Source organism: Heterocephalus glaber, unplaced genomic scaffold (assembly GCF_053883595.1).
Source record: "Heterocephalus glaber isolate CG9 unplaced genomic scaffold, H.glaber_assembly_v1.0 deba00000546, whole genome shotgun sequence".
NCBI lineage: Eukaryota > Metazoa > Chordata > Mammalia > Rodentia > Bathyergidae > Heterocephalus > Heterocephalus glaber.
In genome coordinates this window covers 38,444,451-38,456,677 of record NW_028258147.1, presented here as the reverse complement: position 1 = coordinate 38,456,677, position 12,227 = coordinate 38,444,451, and the positions used below count along the sequence as shown (strand labels likewise).

General features: G+C 34.5%; 2 protein-coding genes across 6 annotated transcripts in view; one reads left to right on the top strand and one right to left on the bottom strand.

Moving 5' to 3' along the window:
• The window catches only part of Rundc3b (RUN domain containing 3B), a 171,363-nt gene that overhangs the window by 37,450 nt on the left and 121,686 nt on the right, over positions 1-12,227 (top strand). The gene's annotated exons all lie outside the window — the stretch shown is intronic.
• Abcb1 (ATP binding cassette subfamily B member 1) overlaps positions 1-12,227 on the bottom strand; it is a 222,447-nt gene that overhangs the window by 191,888 nt on the left and 18,332 nt on the right. The gene's annotated exons all lie outside the window — the stretch shown is intronic.

Genomic DNA, 12,227 nt, shown 5'->3' with positions numbered 1-12,227 from the left:
TTTTCAATAAACTTTTAAATATCTTAGCACATTAAAACATAGAGATATCTGCCTATAATTTTCCTAGTGATATATACACATATATGTGAAGAGAAAATTATGAAAATATATAAAGCAAAAAGTTTACCTTTTGCATAATTGTTAAAATTTATTGAATGATATCAATCATAATTAGTTCAATCATGAAAGAAATAGAAATGAAAAGAAAACTAAAGTTGGAACAGTGCTAACATGAAAAATATGGCAGAATGATATTCATGAATTAAGAGTCATATTTAGCCTTATCACCAAGTAAATTCATTCCTTTGAAACAATGGTCAGGAATGTTTTCTGTATGAGGGTGCTGGTAAAAAGATGAAGTTGCTTTTAAAATTATTTTTAAAGTTATATGCTTTTTCGATCTGGAAATGATATATATTCAGTATGGCAAAGCATTTTATTGCATCCCCACCTCTGAGTGGATACGTTTTTTGGCTGAAATTTCAGGAGCTAACCAAACACCTAATATAACCGTGTGTAGTATGATTATAACACTGCATCTCAATGACTTTTGTTCTTGAACAAAACACTTTTTGAAACGGGCTTAATTGGCCTCATCTCAATTGCTTTGCTAAGCTACTTAATGGTAAATTACTGTTTTACTTTCATTTTTTATTTAATGTATATATTGTATAACAAAATCAGTTGCAAGAAAGAATACTTTCTACAAAGAAGGAAACTTTGGGTCACTTTGAAATAAACTAATCAAACTTTGTCATTCACTTACTATTGGGGGGGGGTGAAGCAACTACAATAAAGATTTACATTTTATATGAAAAATATTTGCCCAGGTATAGTTCATATTGTACTGCCACATTGTTTTTGTTTTCTTATTTCTGATGCTGTCAGTAAGAACTCAGCCACTGAGGAAGACCAGCTGACTGTTCTATTTGTTAGGTTTTGCCAGAACAAAAGAAGTAGATCAGAATGAGATACAGGGAAAAGAAAAGCTTTCTCTGGGTCTCTCTTCCCATCTATAATTTAGAGACTTTTTGGAATTTGATGGCAGATCATTCAGAATCTAGTGGACCCTTGTTTGGTCTAGATATTCTAATTGCTTTTAACTGGCCTAGCATGAGATATTAAATTAGGATTAAAGCAATTGTACCCTACAGATAATGAATAGAAATGTTTTAATTTAAAAAAATATTTCCATGGTCTTTTAAATACAAGATGAAAATAATATTTAAAACCAAGGAATAAAGGCTGCTGTAGTAATAGCTTTTTAAAAAGTATAATGAAAAAAGTATAAATTGAGTTTTATACAGATTTACTAATTACTTACTACTTTTTATGAGGGGTTGGTCACTCCATGAGAAAGATCTGGCCATGTTATAGTTTATTTCAGTGTTGGTGAACGTTTTAGAGACAAGTCCCCAAACTGTAATCCCAAACACACTTATTTATTGCATAGTTCCGACACTGCAATGAAACTTGAATACTGAGGTTTTAATTAAGGGAAGACAACTCATACATTAACATCTTTTGTCTTAAAAGAAAAACAAGTAACAAGTGTGCCAAAGGTTTAACACCACTGGGTTTTTTTTTCCTTCATTAATTTTATTGGTACATTTTAGGTATGCAATATGCTGAGATTCATTATTGGTAATTTGTACCTTTACATAATATATCTTCGTTCTTAATTTTTTCCCCTTCCCCTGCCCTCCAGCCAACCCTTCCACCCCTCCCTATTTACAAAGACTTTGTTTCCATTTTTTCCTTTTCTCATATTTATTCCTTTCCCTCATTTTGTTTCCCCTACCCCTCCCACTTCCCCTTCCTCTTTGCCCCTTTTCTTCCTATTTCACATTATCTGTTATACCTTATGATCCTCATTTACAATTTCAGTTTCTCACACCAGAGAAACTATGTGTGTCCTATTTATTTCACTTAAAATAAATACTTAAAGAGTATGGCCTCAATGTGCATCCATTTGGCTATAAATGTCTCTAGTTTCTCATTCTATATGGCTGACTAGCACTCCATTAAAAAAAAAATGCTACATTTTCTTTATCCAGTCTTCAGTTGATGAGCATTTGCGCTGTTTCCAAGTTTTAGTTATTACAAACTGTGCCTTTATGAACATGGGTGCACATATATCACTGTGTTATGATACTTTTAATTCTTTTGGGAAGATAACCCAGCAGGGGAATATCTAGGTCAAATGGGACCTCTAATCCTAGTTTTTTGAGGTATCTCCATACTGATTACCACAGTGGTTGCACCAGTCTACACTCCCGACAATAGTGGAGAAGGGTTCCTTTTTCCCCACAGCCCCATCAGCATTTGTTATTGGTTGATTTCATGATAGCAGCCACTCTTTCTGGGGTGAGGTGGAATCTCAGTGTTGTTTTCATTTGCATCTCTCAAATGAACATTTGAGAACAACAGTGATGTTGAACATTTTTTCATGTTTATTTGCTATTTCTACTTCTTTGAGAAATGTCTGTTCATTTTACCTGCCTATTTTGGGGTTGGGTCTTTGGGAGGTCTGAAGAACAGGTGGCAAAAATGTTTTCCCACATTGTACGTCATCTCTTCCTTCCCCTGTTGGTGGTTTCTCTTGCAGTACAGAAGCTTTTTAATGAGAAGAGATCCCATTTGTTGATTGTGCTAGTTAGTTCACATGTGACTGAGGTTCATGAAATCTTTTCTTACACCAGTGTCTTCAGGAGTTCTACCTAACCTATCTTCCAGCTGGTTTAGTGTTTCTGTTTTAATATTAGATCTTTAATCCATTTCTATTTTAGTTTACTTCATGGTGAGAGAAATAGGTCTAGTTTTAATCTTTGGCAAGATGAAACTCAGTTTTTCCAGCATCATTTATCAAAGAGGCTATCTTACCTCCAGTGAGGGTGTTTGGCTCCTTTGTTGAAGATGAGGTGGCTGAGTGTGTCTGGAGTTGTTTCTGCATCTTCTAATCAGATCCACTGATTCCCGGGTCTGTTTCTTTGCCAGTATCATGCTGTTTTTATCAAAGTAGCTTTGTAGTATAGTTTCACATTGGGATTGTGATACCCCCTGCCTTGTCTTTGTTGCCTGGAATTGCTTTTGCTATTCTAGGTCTCTTCTTGTTCCAAATGAATTTTTGGATTGTTTTCTCAAGGTGTGTTAACTGTTGGAATTCCAAATGGGATTGCATTTAACCTATACAGCAATTTTGGAAGTATGGCCGTTTTCACTATATTGGTTCTTCCTACCCAGGAGAAAGGGATGTCTTTCCATTTTCTGATATCCTCTTCGATCTCATTTTTCAGAGTGCTATAGTTTTCAGACTACAGGTCTTTGATTTCTTTCATTAGGTTGATTCCTAGGAATTTCATTTTTTTGGATGCTATTGTGAAAGGAATTGTTTGCCCTATTTCTTAGTCTGTTGTTTGTGTACAGGAAAGCTATTGATTTTTGTGTTTTGACCTTGTATCCAGCTACTTTATTGAATTTGGTTATTAGGTCTAGAAGTCTTTTGGTGGAGCTCTTGGGGTCTTCTATATAGAGTATCATGTCATCTGCAGATAATGACAATTTAACTTCTTTTCCTATCTTTATTTCTTTGTCTTGTCTAATTGCCGTGGCTAATGTTTCCAAAACTATATTGTACAGAAGTCATGATAGTGGACATCCCTGTCTTGTTCCTGACCTTAGTGTGAAGGATTTCAGATTTGAAAATTTAGTATGATATTGGCTGTTGGTTTTTCATAGATGGCTTTTATCAGATTGAAGTAGACACGGTCTATTCTAATTTTTTGTAGGGTTTTTATCATAAATGCATGTTGGATTTTATCAAGTCTATTGAGATGATCATATGGTTTTAGTCCTTGGCTCTATGGGTATAGTGTATTAGATTTATTGATTTGGGTGTGTTGAACCATTCCTGCATCCCTGGGATGGAATTCACTTGGTCAGGGTGTATGATCTTCTTGACGACCTTCTACATTCTACTTGACAGTATCTTATTAAGAATTTTTGCATCTATGTTCATTAATGAGTTTGGCCTATAGTTCTCTTTTTCAGTTGGTTCTTTCTCTGCTTTGGGGATCAAGGTGATGCTTTCTTCCAAGAATGAATTTGGGAGTATTGCTTCCCTTTCAATTTCATTGAAGAGTTTAAAGAGTAGTGGCAATAGTTCTTCTCTAAATGTCTTATAGAATTCAGCCATGAAGCCATGGGGACCCAGGCTTTTCTGCATTGGTAAGTTTTTTGGTTTTTGTTTTCTTTTTTTGGTACTGGGGATTGAACTTGGGTCCTTGCGCTTATGAGGCAGGCAGTGGAACCACTGAGCTAAATTCCCAGCATGTTGGTAAGTTTTTAATGACATTTTCATTTTCATTGATTGATATTGGGATTTTTAGAATTTTTAGGTCTTCTTCTTTCCACTTTGGTAACTCATATGTATCTAGGAATCTGTCCATTTCTTCTGTGTTTTCCATCTTATTGGTGTACACGTTCTCACAGTAGGTATTGATGATTGTCTGGCTTTCTGCAGGGTCTATTGTAATTCCACCCTTTTCATTGCTAATTGCATGAATTTGAGTTTTTTTCTTTCTTTTTTCGATAAGGTTGGCCAAGAGTTTGTCAATTTTGTTTATTCTTTCCAAGAACCAACTCTTGGCTTCATTGATTTCTGTATCATTCTCTTAGTCTCCATTGCATTGATTTCTATGCTGATCTTTATAATTTCCTCCCTTGTATGATTTTTGGGTTTGTTCTGCTCTTCTTTTTCTAGGAGCTTGATGTTCAGCATCAGGTTGTTTAATTGAGCTCGCTCTGTTTTCCTAATATGAGTATTCACTGCTATCAGTTTCCCTCGTAAGTCTGCTTTCATTGTGTCCCACAGATTTCAGTATGTTGTATTGATATTATCATTTAATTGTAGAAATAGGCTGATTTCTTCTTTAATTTCCTCTGTGACCCATTGGTTATTCAGAACTGTGTTGTTCAATTTCCATGTTTTTATGAAATTCTTGCTATTTCTTTTGCTATTGATATCCAATTTCATCACACTATGGTCTGATAATATACAGGGGATAACTTAATTCCTTTGCACTTACCTAAACATGTTCTGTGAGCAAGTATGTGGTCTGTTTTGGAGAATGACTCTTGTACAGCTGCAAAGAATGTGTATTCTGATTTTATGGGGTGGAAAACTCTATAAACGTCTGTTAAGTTCATTTGTTCAAGAGTTTGAGTTCTAGTATTTCATTGTTAATTTTTGTCTAGTTTATCTATCTATTTGTGATAGTGGGTTATTGATGTTCCCCACTACAATTGTATTAGTATTTATTTGATTTTTCATGTCCATTAGTATTTGTTTTATATAGTTGGGAGCACTAGTGTTTGGTGCATAGATATTTATGATTGTCATCTCTTCCCCTTGGATTGTTCCCTTTACAAGGATGTAGTGTTCTTCTTTGTCTCTCTTAATCAGTGTTGATTTGAAATCCATTTGATCTGCAAAGAGGATAACCACTCCTGCTTTTTGGGTTCCTGTTGCATGGAGTATTGTTTTCCACTCTTTTAGTCTATGAGTTTCTTTTTGAATTAATTGTGTTTCTTGTATACAGCATATTGTTGGATCTTGCTTCTTGACCCATTCTGCCAGTCTATTTCTTTTGACTGTGAATTGAGACCCTTAACATTTATGCTTATAACTGATATGTATTGACTTATCATTGTCATGACTTTTTCTTTTTGTTGGATTCTCCCCCTTTGCATTTAATTTCTTCTCATGACAGATGGATTCATTCTGCTGGGCTTCCTGGGGTTGTGATCCTCATTATCTTTTCCTAGGATATTGTTTAAAACTTTTTGGAGTGCTGGTTTGGTATTCATGAAGTTCCTCAGGTGCTCTTTGTCATGAAAGTATCTTATTTCTTCATCAATTTTGAAAGATAGTTTTGCAGAGTATATCAATCTGGGTTGGAGGTTATTATTATTTTTTTCTTTTTTTTCAGTAGGGGGGGATCAAACTCAGGACCTTGCACTTGCGAGGCAGACACATTGCCACTGAGGTAAATCCCCAGTCCTTGGAGGTTATTTTCTTTTAGGGCTTGAAATACTTCACTCCAGGCTCTCCTTGTCTTGAAGGTTTGTGTTGAGAAGTCTGCAGTATTTTTGATGGGCTTTCCTTTGTATGTGATTTGTTTCTTTCTCTAACTCCTTGTAGGATTTTGTTTTTCTGTTGGGTTTCTGGAATCTTAACTATTATGTGCTTAGGTTTTTTTTTGTTTTATCAAGGCTAGTTGAGTCTTATATGCCTCACTTACTTATATGTGAAAATCTTTTCCTTTGCTTGGGCAATTTTCTGCCATTACTTCTCTGAATAGTTTTTTTAATGCCGTTTTTCACTCTCCTGTTTCTTCATTGACTCTGATCAGTCTTATGTTATTCTTCTTTGCATCATCTAGCAGCTGCTGGATTGATTTCTTGTGGTCCCTTACTCTTTTTAAGAAATTTTTGTTTTCCTAATCATTAATGGCAGTCCTGTCTTTTATATCTGAAATTCTGTCCTCATATTGGCTCATTCTGCTATGTAAACTTTCAGTGGAGTTTTTAGTCTCCAGGATATCTGTTTGCATCTGTTTTATGGTTTCCATGTGTTTCCTATGCTGGAATTCATCATGTTCCTCAGCTCCTTTATTTTTTTACATGTGTCTGCTCTAGAGTTATTGATCGTGTCTTGCACTATGGACACAATCTCCGTTCTTACCTGAGAAATTATTTCTGATTTCATTTTTTCCACAGCCTCTTTCATTACCAGTTCAGGTAGTCCAGGTGGTTGAGTATCATATTGTTCACCTTCTTGCCCCTTGGGGTTGCCTTAGGTGATCTGGAAGTCTGGTTTTGAGACTTGTTTATGTGTCTTGTCATTTTAACAGATGCAGCCTGCTGTGCCTTTGTTAAGGCAACTTTTTCCTCTCCCAGTGGGCTTCAATTCTCAGTAAGCCTCAGAGAGGCCTTCTCTCTGCCGCTCACCCCTGGACTAATTCAAGGGTTCAGAGTGATGGCCTTCAGGATCTTTGCTCTGTGCTGTTGTCTGGGCAGGCTTCTGGTTGGGGCCTGTGCACACTTGGGATGTTATCTGGGTTTGCCTCTGGCTGGGGCCTGCCCATGTTTGTAGTTGTTGTCTGGGAGGGCCTTTGGCTGGAGGCTGTGCACCGAAGTTGCTGGAGGATTACCCAGTTTCTGGCTGGGGTCTTTGTGCACTTAGTGATGGTCTCTGGGTGGGCTTCTGACTGTTACCTGTGTGCCTGTGCAGCTGTTTTCCAGGAGTGCCTCTGGCTGGGGCCTGTGGGCTAGAGCTGCTGGTGTCTGGGCGAGGTCCTGGATGGGAACTGAGCACCCACACTGCTCTGGTCCACAGGTGCTTCCTGGGTTTTTTGGATATACTTTTTGAAGTAGAATGTGTTAAGTAATGTTTTTATGGAAATTGTTACTACTTTGGTAAGTTTTTGGATCTATTAACCATAGATAATACAAAGAAGCTTGTTTCAGGCAGAGATAATAAATATGATTTAAACATTAAGAACTGATAATTATCTGTAAGGATAAATATTCTCCTTTGAATTTTAGTGTTGAGAAATTTTCTTTTTAGTTGTAGGTATCCAAGAACATTTTTAATGTATTTCAAATTTAATATTTATTAAAATGTTGCAAGGGGATAAAGAATTAATGGTAGAAACAGATATGGGCTTGCATTTTTTCATGCTGCAGTACTGACTGTGTATATTATTTGATTTTATAGAAGATCTAAGGATTTGGAAATGTGTGGGACTATATCCCATTGGAGGTTTCAGTTTTTGCTTATGACAAAAGGAAATTTCATTTGTTGGGAATGGGACTTAAGAAATTTCACTTTGGTGTTTTCCCATGTATTTGTACTAGTTTTCAAACAGTATAGTAAAAATTAATAGGACTTTTCCAGATGATGATGATTAAACAATAATTGGAAGCTGTAGCAAATAAAATAATGTTTTCCATAGAGTAGGAATTTAGTCAGTGTTGGTTAATCTTACCAGACTAAATGTTTATCAACATTTTACTTTTTGCAAAATGCTATTCTCTTAATTCAGGAGATAAAAAGCACATAAAAGGAGGGAGAGGGAGAACTGCTCTTCCAAAATGTATTTGCTTATAACTTGTTCAAAAGTTAACAGTTAAAAAAAAATGTAATGTTAAAAACTACCTGAGCTACACAGGTCAAAAGTGAGTAGTTTTTCTTAACCAAACGTGTAAATTCTGAGGGGCAAAGTAAGCAAATTCAGCCATGCTCTACTCAGTTTGAAGTCTACTGTCATCTTACACTGGGAAAGAGCTGGAGGGAAAAGTGAGTGGAAACAGTTGCTGCTAAGACTTAAAGACACCTCCACCTCTCAGTGGAACAGAATACAGTGGGCCAGTTTGATACATGTGCTGAGTGCAGCTCAACATTTATACTCATTGGGTTTATTTATTAGTTACAAGTAATATTTTTGCTTCAAGGTTATGTATACTCCTTTTATTTGAACTACTCAGTTTGGAAATATCAACTTAATTGTAGGTTTCATTCATATATATATATATATATATATATATGTCTTTTTTTTTTTTTAAAGAGATTTCCCAAAGTTGCAGGTGGCTGACTCATCTCCAAATACCTCTTCAAGATACAGTGTGCTGGTGATGTCTCCCACCAGTAAGCTTCCTGGGAGCATGGAATTGGCTTACCAGGGAGGGCTGGATACATTGCATGGGTTTTGCAAAATTTTTTTTTTAACCCAGAGGGCACAAATACATTTATACTACTTTTTAAAATTAAAATCTCATTCTAAAATCACACTGTATAATAATCTATTCTTCTCTCTCTCCCATATGACCTAGTATGGTTCTTAATGTTTCCTGGTTGAAAATCACTGTTTTATTACTTGTGCATATCAGCGTCATTTACATTTTATTATTGCTTCTAATAATATAAGGTTTATTAATTATTTCTTCAGTTTTGTAAATGTGTGTAATATTGATTACATGCAAACTGGGGACTCAGAAGCTGTGTGCATTTTTTAGTCACTCAGTAAAACATAAGTGGGCACTATCAACACCAATTTCTTTGCTACTCTTGAAGCATAGTGGAACTCTTAGTTCCTTTCTCCCAGGCACAATGCACCCATTTTTATTAGTGACTTCCTACTAGAACATACATGCAGAAACACTAATGCGGCTCTCTACTTAGGATATTACCTGTTATTAATTTTTAAATTACAACAGATAGTCATTTTTTAAAGATTATAATTGGGGAAATTATAAATGCACCAAACAAATAATTGTCTTCTTTCCTTAATCTTTATTCCCACAAGAACTTATTTTAAATAATTTCTTTTGTTTTATGTTTAAGGTATGTATGACCTTAACTGCTAATAAAATAAGTTACATACATTTCTTCAGGGGTGGACATTTCTTCAAGGGTACACACTTATGTGTAGCACTCTATTTGGACGTTAGCCTTCAGGATTCTAATTCAATCCACCAGAATTTTAAGCCTTATGTCCTGTATTTGGAGACATGGCAAAGTTGCTGGAGTGGAAAGCTTATTACATCAGTTCAATTTTCAGATTTTTTTGTAAACTTGATACTCTTATTTTTTTTTTTTGTTTTGGAAGATGAAGAATTGACTAATTTTTATTATGCATTCTGATATCTTTATATGTTTGTGATATATTTATCAGTGAGCTAGACATTAAATTGTAACAAAAGGTAATAATTATATTTTATAAATGACATAGTGGCTAACTGATTTATGTGAGGCACTCTGTAACAAAGCCAGCAATACAACTGAGTACCTAGTCTAGATTATAACTTCTTAAGATTCAGTTTAAAGTGTAGCTGAAATTAAGTGTTAAAATATTTTCCTGTTTTAGTACATCACTATGAGATTTTAGTTAGAAAATTAATAAGAATTTAACCTTCAAGCTGGATGTGATAAATATAAGCCTCGACTAATAGTAGTACTTTTGTTAAAGGAAAAAATTCTGACCTCTTGCAAAAGTGAGAATTTTTTTGTATAGTAAAAGATAATGGAGAATGTTACACTGGCTTTTATATATTAGTAGTATGAAATTTAGAGTGGCTGCTATAAAATTTAAAGTGAAAAACTAAAGTTTAAATTGCTAAATGTTAATATAGTGGCAAAATAAATTAATAAGTAACCAGTTTTCTTTAGCTGTGTTTTGCAGTCATATTGAAGTAGTTTATTAAAATTTGGTGGAACTATCTTGTCCTTTGTTCTTGTCTAGATGAATAGCAGCTCTTTGATATTGTCAGGTAGGTAGTATATTGTTAAGTGTAACAGAACTTCAGTTATGATACTAGTTTTTCATTTCCCATTTACATAGCTGAGCCTTCTTATAAAATATGGAGAAAATCACTAAACAGATTCATTTACATTTTTTGTGACATTATTAAAAGATACGCCATTAACCACTGCTTAGTAGAGACATACGTTAGAAAATTTAGTTCTTGTTTTTAAAATGTCTTATTCTGGCCATAAAATAAGATACAAGTAAAACATGAACAAATGGTAGGATGTGAATATATTTAAAAGAATATAGAGGAGTAATTTTTTGGAACCTAGAGGTCACCGGCTATTTTTAGATGCTGGAAATGAGACAGTTTAGTGGTAAAGACATCAGACAGTCACTTGCAGATTGTCTTTTAGTCTAACAAACCTTAACCACTTATTTCTGTGTCTGAAATGAATTAGAGTTGAATTCATGGAATGCAGGTAAATTTTCAAAATCTCCTATAACTTTGTCATTGGTATACAGTAACAACTTCCAAGAACATTTACAGTTGAAAGTGTATACTCATATCTATACTCATCAGGAACTTTAAAATGAGACTTGTTAGTAACAGCATATCTCTTATTTGGAAAAAATTTTTTTCAAGATGTCAGTTTCTTGTTATTTGATTGCTTTTGTGATTAGTTATAAAGAAAATGAAAATGAGAGGGGTTATTTATTAGTGTTTACTTTCAAAGGCACGATCATCTTGTAGCTTTGTTCTTTAATTTTCCTGTTGAATACTAGTTACAGACTCACTAGCAGTTAATCTACATTTAAGTAAAAGTGATATTCAAATAATAAAATCTGAAATAACCAACTGAACACTTCTATTTTGTGTAACTAAATTTGGCTCTTTTTGTAGGCGTAGAAATTAATTATTTAAATAAAATTCTAGGACATACAATTTACATGAGAGCTTCTTTGAATACTGCAGTTTTTCTTAAAGCACATTCTTTTGAATGTGTCTTGCACTAGGAATCTCACTTTGGAATTGTTGCATGCACATGAAGCAGGAAACAAGACAGAACCCCACCTCTAGCTTGTTGAGTCAAAAAAAAAACAACTATTATGAAGATACTCCTGGTTTACTGATGATCCTACAAGTCATGATGATATGCCATCCTGCTAATTGGTTTCTCATTTTATAATTTAGGAAACCTTGCTGTGATCTTTCATGTAAAAGTCCTGTAGCCTTCCCATGGGCATAGTCCCAAGGGTTTAATGGCCATTTTTTCTCTACTCAACCAAGGCCTAAGTTTCTAGCTTTTCTGTATCTGTTTTCTCTTCTCCAAAATGGGACTTCATCTCTTTCATTGTTTTCTTTTTTTCTTCCTCCCTTTCTTCCTTTCATTCTTTCTTTTCTGGTTTTGGACAGGTCTACTTTACAACTTACAAATTATTTTCCTCAGCCATGTGAAATTCATGTGAAAATTTAAAATTGTATTCTAGAAAATCGAATCTTATCCTATGCAAAAGTGCTAGCATCATATTTCCTTACAAAGGAAATTTGGTCATGGGAATCTGTGTTTCATTTTTCTCCTTGGTTACTTGTCTGAGTTTCTACCACCAGTGTTGCCCCTGGTTAATAGTGTTGTCTTTTCCTTGTCTACTTCTCTGACTTATGTTTTTATGCCGCCTTTTTTAGAGAGATTCTTGTGACACTCTTTCTTCTCTGCCTGTGTATAGTATTTCATTTCTTGAAGGAAGTCTGGCAACTATTCCTATCAGTTTGAAATTTTAAAATGACCCAAAATATTAAAAGGTAAGGAAAATTGGTTGAGATCTAAAACATTTTGTGGAGATAAATTTAGAATGATTGATAATTGAGAAAGGTTGGATTAGGAAGTAAATTTTAAATTTTTTTTCTAGATTCTG